The sequence below is a fragment of the Chiloscyllium plagiosum genome, unplaced genomic scaffold (genome assembly GCF_037043375.1).
Source record: "Chiloscyllium plagiosum isolate Xiang-an unplaced genomic scaffold, Cpla_swu_hap1 HiC_scaffold_1, whole genome shotgun sequence".
NCBI lineage: Eukaryota > Metazoa > Chordata > Chondrichthyes > Orectolobiformes > Hemiscylliidae > Chiloscyllium > Chiloscyllium plagiosum.
The window spans coordinates 132,883,348-132,896,227 of record NW_028270139.1 but is presented as its reverse complement, the minus strand read 5'-3'; the positions used below and the strand labels follow the sequence as shown (position 1 = coordinate 132,896,227).

General features: G+C 41.7%; 1 protein-coding gene across 11 annotated transcripts in view; it reads right to left on the bottom strand.

Annotated features, from left to right (window-relative positions):
* Positions 1–12,880, bottom strand: part of zbtb7c (zinc finger and BTB domain containing 7C) — a 244,214-nt gene that overhangs the window by 101,181 nt on the left and 130,153 nt on the right. For 10 of the 11 annotated variants that reach the window (XM_087990814.1, XM_043717424.2, XM_087990823.1 and 7 more), the window contains one exon: positions 9,821–9,944. The gene's annotated coding sequence lies outside the window, so the exon portion shown is untranslated. Of the gene's footprint in view, positions 1–9,820; positions 9,945–12,641; positions 12,859–12,880 lie in introns of those variants that run through there. The other variant, XM_087990855.1, reaches the window with a different exon arrangement.

Genomic DNA, 12,880 nt, shown 5'->3' with positions numbered 1-12,880 from the left:
GTTCTCAGGACATCTCTGGTGCCAAGATATAGAATATCTCTTCTTGTTGGAGAGGAACTAAAGTAACAAGTTGAAGAAATGGAATTTTGGCATTTGACATTTATTTCAAAAGAATTGCAGTGTAAAAGCAAAAAAGTGTTGTAATAATTAAACTAAGAATTGTGAGACTGCACTTGATTAACTCCGGAGATGAAAGGCTTATTTTATGAGGACAGAATGAGCTGTTTAGGTCTATATTCACAGAGTTGAGGAGAATGACAGGATATCTAATGGGAGTAGATAATATGTTAAGGGAATTGATAGACAGGGATGTTTTCCCTTGTTCGGCAATCTCGAATGAGAGCCGGAGATGTGTTGCTGGAAAAGCGCAGCAGGTCAGGCAGCATCCAGGGAACAGGAGAATCGACGTTTCGGGCATAAGCCCTTCTTCAGGAATCTGCCCGAAACGTCGATTCTCCTGTTCCCTGGATGCTGCCTGACCTGCTGCGCTTTTCTAGCAACACATCTCCGGCTCTGATCTCCAGTATCTGCAGACCTCACTTTCTCCTCAATCTCGAATGAGAGGCTTGTGACCAGCAGCGTGCTGCAAGGATTGGTGCTGGGTCCACTGTTGCTTGTCATGTATATAAACAATTTGGATGAGAATATTGGAGGTATGGTTAGTAAATTTGCAGGTGCCATTAAAATGGAGTGAAGAAGGCATTTAAGAGCACAATGGGACCTTGATCAACTGGGCCTGTGGATTAAATAAGGTATTTTGAATATATATGTTCTGCGGTGGTGAATTCCACAGATTCTCAAATTTGTGACAGGAATAATCCTTCCTCATCTCTGTTTTAAATAAGACTATAGACCATAAGAAATAGGAACAAGAGTTGGTGATTTAGCACTGTTCAGTAATTGTGCCTGCTCTGCCATTCAATAGGATCACGGCCAATCAGATATTCCTCACATCCACTTTCCTTCCCTTTGTCCGCAACCCTTGATTCCCCTACTGATCAAGAATCTATCTATCTTGCCTTAAATAGACACAAGGACTCTGCCCCCATGGCTCTCGGTGGCAAGGACTTCCAAAGACTCACCAACCCTCAGAGAAGAAATTTCTCTTCATCTCAGTTTTAAATTTGTACCCCATCATTCTGAGATGATGCCCTCTAGTCCTAGACTCTTCCATGAGGGGAAACATCCTCTCAGCACTTACCCTGACAAGCCCCTTAAGAATCCTATGCTTTTCAATGAGATCACCTCATTCCTCTGAACTACAGAAAGTAGAGTCTCAACATATCTAATCTTAGCTCATAAAACAATTGCTTCATACTAGAGATTATCCTAGTAAACATTTTCTGAACTGCCTCCAATGAAATGATATTAAGGCAACAAAAACTGCTCCAGATGTGGTCTCACCAGCACCATGTGCAATTGCAGTGAGACTTCCCTACTCTTATACTCCAACCCCATTAAAATAAGGGCCAACATTCCATGCCTTCCTAATTGCCTATGTACCTGTGTGCTAGCTTTTTGTTCACTGCACAGATACTCCCAAGTCCCTTTGTATTGCAGCTTTCTGCAGTTTATTTCCAATTAAACAATATTCTGTTCTCCCTTACAAAATAGACAACTTCACATTTTCCTACATTATACTTCTTTTGCCAACTTTTGCATGTTTACTAATTTATCAATATCTCTCTGTAGCTGATTGTATCCGTCTCACAATCTGCCTTGCCATCTAATTGTGTGTCGTCTGCAAATTTGGCTACGTATATTCATTTACTTCCTCCAAGTCATTAATATATTATAAAATAGTTGCAGTCCCAACAATGATCCCTTTGGAACCCAATGGTCAAGGTCTCCAATCGGTAACAAAATAAGTATTCCCACTCACTGTTTCCTGCCCATGAGCCAATTCTCTATCCATGCCAATATACTACCTCCAACATAGTACGGTCTTTATCTTATGACTTAACCTTTGTAAGATACCTGTCAAATGCTTGCTGAAAGTCCAAATACTATACATCTACTGGTTCTCCTCTATCTGGTTTAGACTTCCTCAAAACATTCTAATAAATTAGTCAGTTACTTTATATATTTAAAGATGCTCTTAATGTCAGTTTTTATATTTCATGCTAGTTTGCCCTCGTAATTTTATTTTTCTGTCTTTATTAGCTTTTTAAGTCCTCATTTGCTGAATTTATCTCAGTCTTTGCACCATCATTGATTTTTGCCTCCTGATATGATTTTTCTTTCAATTTAATACTCTAATTTCCTTGGCTAGCCATAGATGGTTTATCTTTTACTTGGAATTTTTCCTCCTGCCAGCAAGTAATTTTGCTGACAGTCATGAATGTCTGCTACTGCTTACTTATTATCATCTCTGCTAATCTATCCATCCAGTTTATTTTAGCTAACTCTATCCTAATTTCATTGAAATTCCCTTAATTTAAATTAAACTGTTGTTTCTGACCCATGTTTCTCGCTCTTGAGCTGAATATTAAATTCTATCATATTTTGATCACTACTTCCCAGGGAATTTTTTTTAACTGAGGTCATTTATTAAACCTAAGCCCTTTAGGAAAAAGTGAGGACTACAGATGCTGGAGATCAGAGTTGAGAGTGTGGTGTTGGAAAAGCACAGCAGGTCAGGCAACATCTGAGGAGGAGGAGAATCGACGTTTCAGGGTTGTTAAGAAGGCATACAGTGTCTTGGCCTTTATTAATAGAGGGGTTGAGTTCCGGAACCAGGAGGTTACGCTGCAGCTGTACAAAGCTCTGGTACGGCCACACTTGGAGTATTGTGTACAGTTCTGGTCACTGCATTATAAGAAGGATGTGGAAGCTTTGGAAAGGGTGCAGAGGAGATTTACTAGGATGTTGCCTGGCATGGAAGGAATGTCTTACGAGGAAAGGCTGAGGGCCTTGAGGCTGTTCGCGTTAGAGAGAAGAAGGTTGAGAGGTGACTTAATAGAGACATACAAGATAATCAGATGGTTAGATAGGGTGGACAGGGAGAGCCTTTTTCCAAGTATGGGGATGGCAAACACGAGGGGACACAACTTTAAAGTGAGGGGAGATAAGTATAAGACAAATGTCAGAGGTAGTTTCTTTACTCAGACAGTAGTAAGGGTATGGAATGTTTTACCTGCAACGGTAGTAGATTCGCCAAGTTTAAGTGCATTTAAGTCATCATTGGGCAGGCATATGGACGTACATGGAGTAGGTGGGATGGGCTTCAGATTAGTATGACAGGGCGGCGCAACATCGAGGGCTGAAGGGCCTGTACTGCGCTGTAATGTTCTATGTTCTATATTCGAAAGTGGCCTAACCAATGCCCTATGCAGTTACAACATGACCTCCGAACTCCTATACTCAATACACTGACCAATAAAGGCAAGTGCACTAACCACTTTGTTCACTACCCTGTATACCTGCGACTCCGCTTCCAAGGAACTATGAATTTGCACATCAAGATCTCTTTGTTCGACAACACTCCTCAGGACCATACCATTAAGCGTATAAGTCCTGCCCTGATTTGCCCTACCAAAATGCAGCACCTCACATTCATCTAAATTAAACACCATCTGCCATTCCTTGGCCTATTGGCCTCTCTGAATAAGGTCCCATTGTACTCTGAAGTAACCTTCTTCACTGTCCACAACAACACCAATTTTAGTGTCGTCTGCAAACTTATGAATCATATCTCATATGTTCACATCCGAATCATTTGTATAAATAACGAAAAGCAGTGGAGGCAGCACCTATTCTTGCTGCAAGCTTCTGGTCACAGGCTTCCAGTCTGAAAAGCAACCCTCTACCACCACCCTTTGTTTCCTACCTTCCAGCTAATTTGGTATCCAAATGGCTAGCCCTTCCTGTATTCCATGTAATCTAACCTTGCTAATCAGTTTACCATGCGGAATCTTATCAAACTCCTTACTGACATCCAAACAGTGGCTAGTCCAGTTCAGTTTTTGGTCAACAGTATAATGGGGAACTCAGTGATGGAAACATCATTCAATGTCAAGGAATGTTGGTTAGATTGCTTCTTATAGCTGGGGGGGGGGGAGGGGACAAACTGGATGTTTAAGAAGGAAATTGAAGGGGAAGTCAAGAAAGTCAACTGTATCAATGAGGCAGAAAACTCAGAAAGGGATCATGCTGTAAGGCTAAGTGAAATAGGAGTTGATGGGAAGGGTGAGGGCAGTAACAAATTAAAAATACTATATATGAATGCACGAAGCATTAGAAATAAGATGGATGAGCTTGAGGCTCTTTTGGAAATTGGCAGATATGATATTGTGGGGATAACTGAGACGTGGCTTCAAGTGGACAGGGTCTGGAAATGAATATTCAAGGTGAACACGTGCTTTCGTAAGGACAGACTGACGGGCAGGGGGGTGGGGTGGCCATGTTGGTAAGGGATGATATTCAGTCCCTTGAGCGGGGGTACCTAGAATCAGGGGATGTAGAGTCAGTGTGGATAGAGCTGAGAAATTCTAAGGGTAAGAAGACCCTCTTGGGAGTTATCTACAGGCCCCCAAACAGTAGTCTGGATGTCGGATGTAAGTAGAATCAGGAGCTGAAATTGGCCTGTTGCAAAGATGTTACTACAGTTGTTATGGGGGATTTCAACATGCAGGTAGACTGGGAGAATCAGGATGGTATTGGACCTCAAGAAAGAGATTTCGTGGAGTGCCTCAGAGATGGATTCTTAGAATAGCTGGTGCTGGAGCCTACCAGGGAGAAGGCAATTCTGGATCCGGTATTGTGCAACAAACCAGAATTGATCAGGGACCTCGAAGTGAAGGAGCCATTGGGAAGTAGTGACCATAATACAATAAGCTTCAATCTGCAATTTGAGAGGGAGAGGGTACAGTCGGAAGTGGCAATATTTCTGTTGAATAAAGGGAACTATGGAGCTATGAGGGAGAAGCTGGCCAAAGTTCAATGGTGCAATATCTTAGCAGGGATGACAGTGGAGGAACAATGGCAGATATTTCTGTGTATAATGCAGAAGATGCAGGATCAGTTCATTCCAAAAAGAGATCCGAGGAGGAGGCATGGGAGGCCATGGCTGACGAGGGAAATTAAGAAAAATATAAAGTTAAAAGAGAAAAAGTATAACATGGCAAAGATAAGTGGGAAAACGGAGGACTGGGAAGCTTTTGAAGAACAACAGAGGATTACTAAGAAGGAAATACGCAGAGAAAAAATGAGGTACGAAGGTAAACTGGCCAAAAATATAAAGGAGGATAGTAAGAGCTTTTTTAGGTGTGTGAAAGGCAAAAAAATGGCTAAGATTAAAATTGGGCCCTTGAAGACAGAAACAGGGGAATATATTACGGGGTTGAAAATGTGTTGCTGGAAAAGCGCAGCAGATCAGGCAGCATCCAAGGAGCAGGAGAATCGACGTTTCGGGCATGAGCCCTTCTTCAGGTTCCTGAAGAAGGGCTCATGCCCGAAATGTCGATTCTCCTGCTCCTTGGATGCTGCCTGACCTGCTGCGCTTTTCCAGCAACACATTTTCAGCTCTGATCTCCAGCATCTGCAGTCCTCACTTTCTCCTAATATATTACGGGGAAAAAAGAAATGGCAGAAGAATTGAATTGTTACTTCAGATCTGTGTTCACTGGGGAAGACACAAGCAATCTCCCTGAGCTAACAGTGGCTGAAGGACTGAACTGAAGGGAATTTATATTTGCCAGGAATTGGTGTTGGAGAGACTGTTCGGTCTGAAGGTTGATAAGTCCCCGGGGCCTGATGGCCTACATCCCAGGGTACTGAAGGAGGTGGCTCGAGAAATCGTGGGTGCGTTGGTGATTATTTTCCAGAGTTTGATAGATTCGGGATCAGTTCCTGCGGATTGGAGGGTGGCTAATGTTGCACCACTTTTTAAGAAAGGCGGGAGAGAGAAAGCAGGAAATTATAGACCCGTTAGTCTGACCTCAGTGGTGGGAAAGATGCTGGAGTCTATTATAAAGGATGAAATTACGACACATCTGGATAGTAGTAACAGGATAGGTCAGAGTCAGCATGGATTTATGAAGGGGAAATCGTGTTTGACTAATCTTCTGGAATTTTTTGAGGATGTAATTCTGAAGATGGACAAGGGAGATCCAGTAGATGTAGTGTACCTGGACTTTCAGAAAGCTTTTGATAAAGTCCCACATAGGAGGTTAGTCAGCAAAATTAGGGCGCATGGTATTGGGGGCAAAGTACTAACTTGGATTGAAAGTTGGTTGGCTGATAGGAAACAAATAATAGTGATAAACGGTTCCATTTCCGAATGGCAGGCAGTGACCAGTGGGGTATCGCAGGGATCAGTGCTGGGACCGCAGCTTTTTACAATATATATTAATGATATAGAAGATGGTATTAGTAATAACATTAGCAAATTTGCTGATAATACTAAGCTGGGTGGCAGGGTGAAATGTGAGGAGGATGTTAGGAGATTACAGGGTGACCTGGACAGGTTAGGTGAGTGGGCAGATGCATGGCAGATGCAGTTTAATGTGGATAAATGTATGGTTATCCACTTTGGTGGCAAGAACAGGAAGGCAGATTACTACCTCAATGGAATCAATTTAGGTAAAGGGGCAGTACAAAGAGATCTGGGTGTTCTTGTGCACCAGTCAATGAAGGCAAGCATGCAGGTACAGCAGGTAATGAAGAAGGCTAATAGCATGCTGGCCTTCATAACAAGAGGGATTGAGTTGCAGCTGTACAGCACCCTGGTGAGACCACACCTGGAATATTGTGTGCAGTTCTGGTCTCCAAATTTGAGGAAAGACATTCTGGCTATTGAGGGAGTGCAGCATAGGTTCACGAGGTCAATTCCTGGAATGGCCGGACTACCTTACGCTGAAAGACTGGAGCGACTGGGCTTGTATACCCTGGAAGTTCGAAGATTGAGAGGGGATCTGATTGAGACATATACGATTATTAAAGGATTGGACACTCTGGAGGCAGGAAACATGTTTCCACTGATGGGTGAGTGCCGAACCAGAGGACACAGCTTAAAAATATGGGGTAGACCATTTAGGACAGAGATGAGGAGAAACTTCTTCACCCAGAGAGTGGTGGCTGTGTGGAATGCTCTGCCCCAGAGGGCAGTGGAGGCCCAGTCTCTGGATTCAATTAAGAAAGAGTTGGATAGAGCTCTCAAGGATAGTGGAATCAAGGGTTATGGAGATAAGGCAGAAACAGGATACTTATTAAGGATGATCAGCCGTGATCATATTGAATGGTGGTGCAGGCTCGAAGGGCAGAATGACCTACTCCTGCACCTATTGTCTATTGTCTTATTTGCAATGCTCATCACATGGCATTTTTGTGGTGAGAATTAATATTCAATAATGATATTTGGATGCTCTGGCAATGCTCGCACTTATTGCTATCACTAATTGCTTTTGAGATGTTGATGGTGAGCTGAGTGGATTGCTAGGCCATTTCAGATATCCTTTCCTAAGGGCTATTAATGGTCCAGATAGACTTTTATGATAGTCTCACGGTTTAATGATCATCATTGCTGATCGATGTTTTTCGATTTTAGATTTATCATTTCAACTGAATTTAAATTTCCCATTTTACGGTGGGATTTGAACCTTATTGTTGTTTTAGTTCAGTAACATAAACTGAAGACTAGAGGATAGCGAATGTTGTGCCATTATTCAAGAAGGGCTGCAAAGAACAGCCTAGGAATTAAGACCATTAAGCTTAACATCTGTAGTGGGTAAGTTACTTGAGAAGATTCTCAGGGATAAGATATCCATGGATTTGGAAAGACAGAGTTTGTTTAGGAGTAGTCAGCATGGCTTTGTGAGTGGGAGATCATGCTTCACAAGTTTGTTAGAGTTCTTTGATGAAGTGACCAGGAAAGTTGACGAGAACAGAGTAGTAGACGTAGTCTGTATGGATTTCAGAAAGTCCATTGATAAGGTTCCACTTGGTAGGCTGCTCTGGAAAGCTAGATCACATGGAATCCAGGGCAAGTTGGCAAACTTGGACAGGGCAGTGATGAAGGCTTTTGGCACACTGGCCTTTATCAGTCAGGGCACTAAGTATATGTTGCAGTTATACAGGACATTGGTGAAGCTGCACTTGAGTATTGTGTTCAGTTTTGGTCACATTGTTTTAGGAAGGATGTTATTAAACTGGAAAGAGTGCAGGAGAAATTTACAAGGATGTTGCCTGGACTAAATGGTGTGAGGTACAGGGAGAGATTGGACAAGCTGGGACTTCTATCTTTACAGCATAAGAGACTGAGGGGGACCTCAGGATTTATACACTTAATGGTAAGGTCCTAGGGAGTGTTGCTCCTTGAAAGTTGAGTTACAGGTAGATAGGATAGTGAAGAAGGCGTTTGGTATGCTTTCCTTCATTGGTCAGAGTATTGAGTACAGGACTTGGGAGGTCATGTTGCGGCTGTACAGAACATTGATGAGGCCACTTTTGGAATATTGCATGCAATTCTGGTCTCCTTCCTATTGGAAGGATGTTGTGAAACTTGAAAGGGTTCAGAAAAGATTTACAAGGATGTTGCCAGGGTTGGAAGATTTGAGCTATAGGGAGAGGTTGAATAGGGTAGGGCTGTTTTCCCTGGAGTGTCAGAGGCTGAGGGGTGACCTTATAAAGGTTAATAAAATCATGAGGGGCATGGATAGGGTAAACAGACAAGGTCTTTTCCCTGGGGTGGGGACTCCAGAATTAGAGGGCATAGGTTTAGGGTGAGAGGGAAAAGATATAAAAGAGACCTAAGGGCAACTTTTTCTTGCAGAGGGTGGTGCATGTGTAGAATGAGCTGCCAGACGAAGTGGTGTAGGCTAGTACAATTACAGCATTTAAAAGGCATCTGGATGGGTATATGAATAGGAAGGGTTTGGAGGGATATGGGCCAGATGTTGGAAGGTGGGACTAGATTGGGTTGGGATATCTGGTCGGCATTGACGAGTTGGACCAAAGGGTCTATTTCCATGCTGTACATCTCAATGACTCTATGACTCTAATAGAGATGTATACGATCATGACAGGTATGGATAGGGTGAATGCACTCAATCTTTTTCCCAGGGTTGGGGAATTGAAAACTGGAGGGTGTCAGTTTAAGGTTAATGGGGAAAGAATAAAAGGGAACCTGAGGGGCAACCTTTTTTTTTACACAGAGGGTGGTATGCTTATGGAATGAGCTGCCAGCAGAAGTGGTTGAGGCAGATACATTAACAACATTTAAAAGGTATTTGGACAAATACATGGATAGGAAAGGATTAGACAGATATGGGCCAAGTGCAGGGAAATGGGGTTAGCATGGACGAATGTTTTGGTCAGGATGGACCACTTTGGGCCAAGAGCCTGACTCCGTGCTGTAGGACTATGACTCTAAAAACACATTACAACCGTCACAAGCTGCATTCCCACATTTCAACTATGCCAGCTTCAGTCATGGGGCGGCATGGTGGCTCAGTGGTTAGCACTGCTGCCTCACAGGCTCAGGGACTCATGTTAAATGCTACCTTTGAGCAACTGTCAGTGTAGAGTTTGCACATTGTCCCCATATGTGCGTGGGTTTCCTCCAAGTGTTCCCACTTTCACCCACAGTCCAAAGATGTGCAGATTAGGTGGACTGGCCTTGTGAAATAGTGTCCAGGAATGTGTATGTTAGTTGGATTAACCACGGTATATATAAGGTTACAGGGATCGGCTGGGATGCTGTTCAGAGGGTTGGTATGGACTTGATGAACTGAATGGCTTCCACACTGTGGGGATTTTATGATTATAACTGGATTTAATTTCAACAGTAAAAACAAAGTCTAAATTGCATTAAACTTCCTACCTTTATAGCCAGAGTTTGTCTGGAGTTTTGGATACCAGCTTGTGAGGAAAGATGTCCAGTATTGGCATTGGACAGTTGACAGTAAGATACCACTGATAAGATTCAGATGTGCTAATCAAATTGGCTGTCAAATAAAAAATAAAGAGCATAAGGATTAATGCATTATTAGTCTTTGCTTATATAATAATTATGCATTTTGTAAAATTGTACTTTGGTACAAAATATGCTGAATAGTGAGAGGACCAATTCATAATTTATGCTACTAAGGCCCCACCAGTCAAACAATATCTCAGCTTCAGTTTCTGGTCAGGTGATTTTGTTTGAGTTGGTAGCTGAGGACTCTGATAAATAACTGCACCAATATGGTGTAGCCTGCTTACCTACTCCTGTGCGCTATCTGGTGGTTGGATAAGAAATGGAGGCTATTCAGTGACATATTCAGAGAAGTAAACTTTAAAAGCTTACATTTTTGATAGCCGGGGATCTCAAGGCTTAGTTTTATTTAGTGGGGTGCCTGAAGAAAATACGTCCTATCGTAGGAATCTCAAACAGGCATAAGACACCTTGATGGAATACACAAAGCATGCAGCAATATTTTTCTTTTCCAATATGGAAGATGGTGCATTACTGGACAGAAGTTGTGGCTGAGTAGACATGTTAGCAAATAGAACAACAAAATGTACGGCATCAAGGCTGCATTTGACTGAGTGTGGCATCAAGGAATCCTAGTAAAACTGGAGTGAATGAGAATTAGGGGAAAAACTTAGTTGATAGGCAGTTGTTGGAGATCAGTCATCTGGGATCCAAGACATCACTCTAGAAGTTCCTCAGGGTAGTGTCCCAGACCCAATAGTCTTCAGTTGCTTTGTCAATGACCTCCCTCCACATAAGGTCATAGGGGTATAAGTTTCAAGAAGGATGCTAAAGGAAAAACTGAAGAAAAATCAAAACTGTTTAGAGAGAAAATTTCTGGGATTGTGGCCTAAACTGGTGAGCGTATGACTGTCAATGTTGGAGTGCAGAGAGTGACAAACTCTTGCAGGGTTGTAGATCTGGAATAGGTAAAACTGTGAGGGTAAGGCATGGAGGAATTTGAATAAATCACTAAAAACTGTCAAACTGAGACATTGTTAGATCTTCAACCAATGTACATCAGGAAGCACAGGGAAATCGGTGGGGATTCAGCAGCAGATAAACTGATATAGTGGTGGAAATGGACACATTTCACAATCTTTGTTGTGGAAATAACATGGAGTTGGAAGCTGAGCTCAGGTTTAAACAAGATGCAAAGGTTGCATAGTTTACAAACAGGTGCTTGGTAGTACTGAACTTGAATATTACTGTAAAAAGGAACATGTTGCCAAAGCTTCTCACCTTATGTTCTTCAGAATGGCAAATTTTAAATGTTCACAATAATGTTTACCAAAGGATAAAACTAGAATGGCAAATTTTAAATGTTCACAATAATTTTTAGCAAAGGATAAAACTACACTGATCGAGGCTTTACCATGCAGGAAGCAACAAGGAATTATAGGCTTCCAACTTCCCTGGTAATTCAAACAAAAAAGCACAAAGGCTTGAATACATTCCATTAGTTTGCCAAAAAGTTGCCCCTGCAAATAATTGCATGCTGGTTTCTAGCAAGTATAAATGAGCCATAGTTCAAACTTGACTGATTATCATAACTTTGTTGTTAATATAACTATTAATGCACTTAGAATTATTCAGTAAATACCTCTAGATCACAGAATCATGTCTAACAGTAGCTATTTTGTTTTGGGCTGCTGGTGAGCATGCCCCATAATTTCAGGGGATCACAAGCGTCCTCATAATATTACTAAACTTATAATCCAAAACCCCGTGATAGTGTTATGGGGACACTGGTTTGAATCCCACCATACCAGATGGTGGTATTTTAATTCAATAACAAAAAGAGCCACCTTAATGGCGACCATGTAACCACTATCAATTGCTGTAAAAACATATCTGGTTCACTGATGTCCTTTAGGAAAGGAAACCTGCCATCCTTACCTAGTTTGGCCTCCATGTGACTCAAGGCCCACAGTAAAACAATTGACTCTTAGAGCAATTATGGATAAAAATAAGTACTGACCTAGTTAGTGATGCCCACATCCCACGAACTTAGATGAAACATTGTATGGCATTTGGAAGTTTGATTCAGCGCTTTGGCAGGACTGGTAAACTGATTGGAGAAGGTGGAATTGTAGAAAATTAGGCATGGACTTGGGTGAGAAAAATACATTCAAGGATTGAAGATAGAGTGGAGATTTGCAAGGTCCAACAGAGTCAAGAGCTGAATTTTTTTTAATGACAGTAGATCTGAAAGGGAGGAAAGATAAGAATCTACAATTTAAAATTAGCAAATTTTATAGATTAAGGTGAAAGAACGGTAGGCAGATTTCGTTTGCAAGATGAACTCAGAGAGGATATGAAGGAAGAAACTGGAGAAAGAGGAGAGTTCAGGCTCAGGCTAGATTTTGGAACTTGGCTCGACCGAAAAGAAGAAGCACTGAATAGATAGTCTATACCTTAGTACAAAAAAGAAAATTCACTCCAGCTCTCTAAATATGGCAATGAATAACAAGTATCCTTTGGATCATCCACTTGGCAGCCAAGTCTTAACTGGCGATGCCTCACAGTGCTACTTATACAATACTTCAAGAACTTGCTTAATAAAAGTACTGTACACTTATATAGTGTTATTTAGTTCCCCATAAACTCTACTTACATACATAGTGATATTTGGCGTGTTGCTATTGAGGTGAACAAGAAGATAGTCACTGAACGGAAAGATACTGACCTCAGATATTTAAGTGTACCTCTTCTCATAGTGATTCTTGTCTATCGCATTTCAGTTCACACTGAAATTGATTAGTCCATTCTTTTCCTCAACATGCTGGCCCTTTCTGAGAACAACGCCTTCAACATGGAACAGTTAGCTTTCACGACTTCGCGTGGTTTTACAGATTCAATTGTCCTTGACGATATACAAAAAAACTAACAGCTTTTGCTGAAAAAATTGGCTATGGAGAAAAGGTA